The following is a 7,500-nucleotide window of genomic DNA, read 5'->3' as shown; positions in this document are numbered from 1 at the left end:
TTTGTTATCTTTGTGAAATAAAACACAAAACAAAAAAAAAACGAAAATGAATTAAAAAACGAACATTAAAAACTGCAAATTTATATAAATAATCGAGTAGAGGTACTTAACACCCCCTCTTCTCTGTTGCCTTTCTTTTTCTCTTACTATCTGGCCCTTGCGTGTATGATCTGGTTCCCCGACTATATATAGCAGTCGGACCAACGATAACCGATACGGCACCGAAAGAGGACCCTGCTGCAGAACCGGTCACCTTAAGATGCTGTTAGAAGGACGTCACCAGAAGATCGCCAGAAGCATGTGAACCAGGATGTTCGTCAGAGCAAGTATTAAGTCGCCGCCAGCCGGGACGCCCATAGATCCAGTGAAGGACCAGGAACTTGCCAGTGCAGGTACCAGTCGCCCCAAGATGCTGTGGATGGGCGTCGCCTGCCTGGATGCCGCAGATCCAGTCAATTCCAGGAGCTCATCAGTGCAGGAATCAGCCACCCTGAGATGCCACCCCCTGCCTGGACGCCCATAGATCCAGACGAAAATTACGAGGACGAGAGGACGAGGACGCCGCCGAGTTAGGCTTGGACGAGGACTACGAGGAAGTCTAGATGAATCCGAAGTCAAGGAAGACCTGTGCGAGACCTTTGACAACATGTGGACGTCGAGGACGGACAGATTACACCGAGGACCAGGAAGAAGAGGACAGCAGGGATGAGCAGCCACGAAGATGCACAAGAACAACGCATGCGAGAACGAGATGATCAGCAAATCAAGACTTGGATCACCCCTTGAGGCCAATCTAAGGCGCCTCGAGGGCGAGGCACAAGTAGGTGCCCGAGCAATATAGCATATACATAAGCCTATTTCTATAAGCCATTTTACCAATAGACCACGTGGCTGTTTACTGCGTGGCTCTAAATCCAAAATAAGAACCACCAACTCAGCGAGGGCATAGATGACAATTATATCTGACCTCGCCTGACCCGACAGTTCGTGTCCAACGCCCGACGTGGTAAAGTCGGGAGAGCCTTCGCCTCTGGTGGGTCAGCCTGACACGTGACCCCACCTCACCGCTTTACCCATATACATTATCTCGTGTGTTCCTTTACTGTGCTGTACTCTTCATCAATAAAGAGTCAAGCTGTAATAGAACTACCCTGCTAAACCATTGTAATAGGGTTCTGAAACCGTTATAGTGTGTGTGTGTGCGTGTACATATACATATGCATATTCACATGTATATATATATATATATATATATATATATATATATATATATATATATATATATATGCATGTGAATATGCATATGCATATGTACACACACACACACACACACACAAACATTCATATATATATATATATATATATATATATATATATATATATATATATATATATATATATATATATATGTATACTATCATCGTCATATTTGTGCCGTCACCGATGCGGTGTTTCACGAACATGATATCATGTAGTTGATTAGGTCTTTAAACTGGAGTGGCTGGCCCATGATCCTTCCCCAGGTGAGTAGTTGTTTAGTGGTTCTCAACCCACTATCATACCTACAATAGAATCACCCACTATTGTATGTAGGTTTGACTTACCCAACTTAAGCAAATCCATGCATGTGCTCTCGCGCCGTCGCGCGGGTGATGTGCGTGTGCATGAATGGACATAAACACTCATTTGTGCGCGGATTTGCACGGATTTGCTTAAGTTGGGTAAGTCAAACCTAAATATGGTAGTGCGTGAGTCTATCGTAGATATGATGATAGGTATAAATATATATATATACATATATATATATATATATATATATATATATATATATATATATATATATGTTTGTGTGTGTGTGTGTGTGTGTGTGTGTGTGTGTGTGTGTGTGTTTAGTCATCTCTCCTACCACTGGTCCTTTTTGGCACCCATTTTCCCCATGAGACTCTATTCACCCCTTTAGCACAGGACTGAGCACCATTTCCGGAGATGCCTGCCATAAAACAAGAGAAAGATCAGTCAGGGTCGTTGCCCATTGCCTTCCCTGACAGTGGTTTTAGTCAGACACCGTCTCCTGAAGGGTCGTCAGCCAAAGCTAAAGAGTCCCCTCTACCCTTATTTCGATTTATCCCATAAATGGAACACTGGCAGGTGCTCCACTCTGGGTCGAAGTGGTTTGAGACCGATTGCGTCTAAGAGGTGGCTCCATATTCCTCAGTCTCAGAACCCCACTACTGGCTATATCCACTACTGGATTATGCTTATACCCTAGTAATAATGATAATAGCAATAATAATGATAATAATAATAATAATAATAATAATAATAATAATAATTATATATATATATATATATATATATATATATATATATATATATATATATATATATATATATCAATGTGTGTGTGTGTGTGAGTGTGTGTATACATACATGCATTCATATATAAATATATATATATATATATATATATATATATATATATATATATACATATATATATATATATATATATATATATATATATATATATACATATATATATATGTATATGTATCCATCTCTCTCTCTCTCTCTCTCTCTCTCTCTCTCTCTCTCTCTCTCTCTCTCTCTCTATCTATCTATCTATCTATCTCTCTCTTTCAAACACACACAACCAAACACATGTATATGTATGTATGTGTAAATACAAATATACTGAATATAAATAAAAATGTGTTGCAGCGATAGAATAAGAAAAATAGGTAGCAGCATGTCTCCAGTCATTTATATGGTAAAAAAGGCCAACTGAAAGGCTCATGGGGGCTCTGTAAACACTATGCTGGATCTCTCATGAATGCCCCAAGCAGCTAAAAAAGAAAAAGAAAAAAAAAAAGTTTAGGGAAATATGACCCACACCTCGCATACCCACTATCTATTAGCCATCTCTTAACATTCCCTTACGAAAAAGAAAGATGGCAAAGAAAATAGAATAATGATAATAAAAGAGATAACACGGTCGAGGACAAAAAAAAATCAGCTAGAGTCTTCTTCATGTCTCTTAAAGTGGAATGAAAATAGTCGGGGTCGCTAAAAGTGCTGGATCCGTTCTCCGTGAGGCTCGGAGATTGACTCGCTCGAAGGTCCTGGAGGCAGTTGGCGTCTAGACTCCGAAGAGGAAGGAGATGTCTGTCATGTTCCTACGATTGTTCGTGTGAAATTCCAAGAGTTAAGGATATCAGAATAAAGATACCGTGCAGATATATGAAAGGCCTTTCTGATTTTAATTTTTTGTATGATCTGTGTAAAAAAAGAAAAGAAAAGAAAAATGTGTGGAAAATGGGAAGCATTCAGTGCAAAGTCGAATTTTGGGCCTTGACGTGACTGGAGGAAATGAGACAATGGCTGGAAAGCACGTACCAATAAGCCTGAGACCAGAGGACGAGTACCACCACTACACAGCGTGCCAGCATCATGCGGCGGTGGCATCCGGTAAGGGTCCTCGGTCCCGGGTTCTGTCTTCCGTCCCGCCGTCTCTGTCGCTCTCTCGCGATTTTTTCTCGATGTTGAGTATAGCTTTATCTACCTATTAGTATATATATACACGCACATACACATGCATACATATATATAGACACATATATAAATATGAATATATATATAATATATATATATATGTATATGTATATGTATATATATATATATATATATATATATATATATATATATATATATATATATATATATATATATATATATATATATATATATATATGTGTGTGTGTGTGTGTGTGTGTGTTTTACATTTTTTTTTCAATGTAGATCTCCTCTTTTTCTGTTTTATTTGTTTGTGGCTCCCTTCACATCCTTGAAAGTTACCTTCCGCTACTCAAGACTATCAACAGAAAGTCTTTTCGTTCGTGGCAAAGGCACACACAGGAGGATATTGATGGGTCAAGGTACGCCTTGGTACGGTCTCTCTCTCTCTCTCTCTCTCTCTCTCTCTCTCTCTCTCTCTCTTCTCTCTCTCTCTCTCTCTCTCTCTCTCTCTCCTTCTCTCTCTCTCTCTCTCTCTCTCTCTCTCTTCTTTCTCTTTCTCTCTCTTCTCTCTCTCTCTCTCTCTCTCGCTTTCTCTCTCTCTCTCTCTCTCTCTCTCTCTCTCTTACCCAGTTTATCTGTTTATAAATAAAGCTCTGTAACTCCTTTGTCAACCAATATTGATGTTCATTCTGGTAATTACAATACACGAAGAGGCTAACACTCTCTTTCACCATAAATATTTACGTGTGTTAGTATGTTATTCCGACTGGTTATGCTCACAACTAAAACGACCGCAGACCTATAAAGCGATACAGTAAGGAAATTCTACAACCAAAATAACACAACTATTAAAAATAACATCGAAATAACACAGGATATACTCAGATGTTTCCCAACGTGTCAAGGAAGTTACTATCTTTTGAAAGGCGACAAGAGAAAGGTTAGTGTTACTTCCTCAAAGACACATACAAGCTATAGCGCAGACTACGTGACTTGCGCAGGAACTGAAAACAATGACGATTAGAAACAGCTGAAGGTCTGGGTGTAAAAAAAAAAAAAAAAAAAAAGGAAGCCGTTCAAGCACTAAATAATTTTTTTTACCGTGATTTTTAATGTGATTTGATTATTTTTAGTGATTTGATTTTTACGTGATTTGATTTTTAAGAGTTTTTTTTATACGGATTTGGATAACGTCAAGAAGTTGATTAAATAGAGTTTGAATTTATTTTCGCTCTTCAAGACCAAGAGAGCATCTGCAATTAAGGAAGATGCTTTGTAAAAACCCTGCTTCGTTAAGGTCAAGGAAAAAGCGTCATTAAAGAGGCAAGGAAACGGTAATTATCAGTAGGTGATTATAGCAGTTAGGTGTAATTATTGTACTTAATTATTGATCGGTTCATCTAATGTCGATTTTCACGAGAATAAAACAAATTTTCTAATTGATAATCAAATGTTGGAATAAGAGCGAAGTTGTTCAGAGAAGTACGTGATTAAATAAAACATTAAAGCACATTTTTTTTATTATTATTATTACTGAAATAACACGTCGTGAAGATTTCCGAGACATATCTGAGCCTTCGTAATTTTGAAAACACCCAAAAAAATGTCAATATGTAGAAAAAAAAAGTATTTGAAATCTTACCAGATATCCGGAAATGAATTAACAAGTTTATATGCAAGTAAAGAACCGAGAAAACGAGATACCCAGATTGACCGAAGGATATAAATAAAGAAAAAAGGAAAAATGGATCTTATTTGCTAACGGCGAGTGAGTCCCTTGGGAGAAAAACAAATGCCGGAAGCGAAGCGTATTTTCCGAATCCATTTTCTAATTCGATAGAAAATTGGGGACACGATGCTAGTCTGTCTGAATGGCTAAGTGTGTCTTTTTATTTGTCCACTTTCTGTCCTCTTTTCTTCTCTTCTCTGTTCTTATCTCTCTCTTTCTCTTTTTCTCCCCTCCCCCCCCTCTTTCTTTCTCTTCCTCTTTCTCTGTGTTACTTTGAATGTTGAGGTGTAGCTGTAAACGTTTTACATTAAAACTCAAAATATGGAAAAGATCGATAATTTGATTTTGAGATATTTTAAGTACTGAATTTCATTTGTTAGGCTAATTGTAAACATTTTGCACTGAACTTCAACTTTTGGAAAGGTTTACTTGTGAAAGTCATCTACCCAGAATCACTTCATAGACCAGTGTGCCAAAAATACTATAGAGATAGTGACAGAGACAGACAGATAGAAAGAAAGTTTGAGACAGCGACAGATAGAAAGTTAGAGGCAGACATAGACACAGAAAACATTAAACTGAACACCCTCACTTTACCCAACCAGAGATCGAGCAAAACCCCTTTTTATCTTCGAGTCTTCAAAACTGCTATACCAAGGGGGCCACTTACCAAGGATAATGTTTCTCAACACACCTCTCCAAGCTCACCCTCGGACCCCCTCAGTAAGCATAACGCGCCTCCCACACCCTCATTGACCACACAGCACCGACCATTTGCGCCTTGAACTAATGTTTGCAGACGCCCAGGCAAACAAGGCGCAGGTATGTAAACAAGACAGCTAAAAGCCATCATCATTATTGGTCGCTGAAGTCTTACGGTCGTTGTGGTTGGCACAAACAGGAGGGAGGAAAGCGTCTAGACAAAGTGCTGTTGCCTAGGGTTGTGGAGGGTATGACAGGGTGAAAAGGTGGTGAAGGATATGTTAGGGTGAAAGGGGGTGGGGTGGAGTGGGGTGAAAGATGTGTAAGGATGAAAAGGTGAAGAATATGTGAAGTAGGTGAAAGGGGGGGGGGAGGTGTGGGGATACAGGATATGGCAGGGTGAAAGGACGGAGGGTGTGGGGGCGAAAAATAGGTTAGTTTGAAAATGGGAGGGAGAGTGAGGGTTAAGAATACGTTAAGGTGAAAAGGTGAAGAGTCTCGAGGGTGAGCGAAGAGAGTTGGTAGGCGTGTTTGCTCACTCTCGCGTGAATGCAGGTCATGCTCAGTCATGCACACTTCAGGGACATGTATATACCTGTCCTTGTGGGCACTGAAACGCACACAGTAACAGGCACGTATACATGTAAGAAAGACTCTTAGCTATAAAGAAGTCTTCTAACCAGTACTTGAAACTTTATTAGATTTTTATATTTATTTATGTATTTATTTACTTCTATATTCATTCGATTCGTCTCGTAATCAAATTGTACACTCTATACCTTCAATATATAGCAGTAATGTAAACGTGAGGAGCAACAATAATACTTTGAAGCCAAAGGAATCTAGTAACATCCATTTCATTCTTTTTTTTCGATTTTTTTTTAGACTGCTTCAACGATTACTTGTCCTCTGTATTAACTTATTATTATTATCATCACTATCATGATTGTTGTTATGATTATTATTATCGTTATTGTTTATTTCATTATTGTTATTATCATTATTTTAACACGACATTATTTTTTTTACTGATTTTGACAAGGGACATTGAAAATTATAATCTGTGATTTGTCTTGTTCAGAAGGCATGTGTAAATTAGTTGAAATGCTATAGCTCATTTATTATTATTATTATTATTATTATTATTATTATTGTCATTATTATTATTATTATCATTATTTATATTATTATTATTATTTAAGATTGTTGATATGTTGTAGGGATGAAGTGAGTTGATAATTAATCGAAGTGTATCTTTTATTTTTTTCCCACGGATTGATTTAAACATAATAATAGATTCGTCACTTAAAGTATTATTGCCAGTGGAATAAAAAATGGAACAGAGACCTCGTTAAAATGAACGTCCTCTCCCACTCTCTCTACCCAAATAGAAAGTTCACTATACAGGGGTTTTAACAGGGAGGAGGTAAGACAGGCAAGAGGAGGAAAAGAGCGGAAGGAGGAGGAGAAAGAGAAGGCAAGAAGAGGTGAGAAGGAGAAAGAGAAGGCAAGAAGAGGGGAGAAGGAGGAGAAAGAGAAGGGGAGAAGGAGGA

This window comes from Penaeus monodon, chromosome 41 (genome assembly GCF_015228065.2).
Source record: "Penaeus monodon isolate SGIC_2016 chromosome 41, NSTDA_Pmon_1, whole genome shotgun sequence".
Taxonomy (NCBI): Eukaryota; Metazoa; Arthropoda; class Malacostraca; order Decapoda; family Penaeidae; genus Penaeus; species Penaeus monodon.
This window is presented reverse-complemented; position numbering follows the sequence as displayed.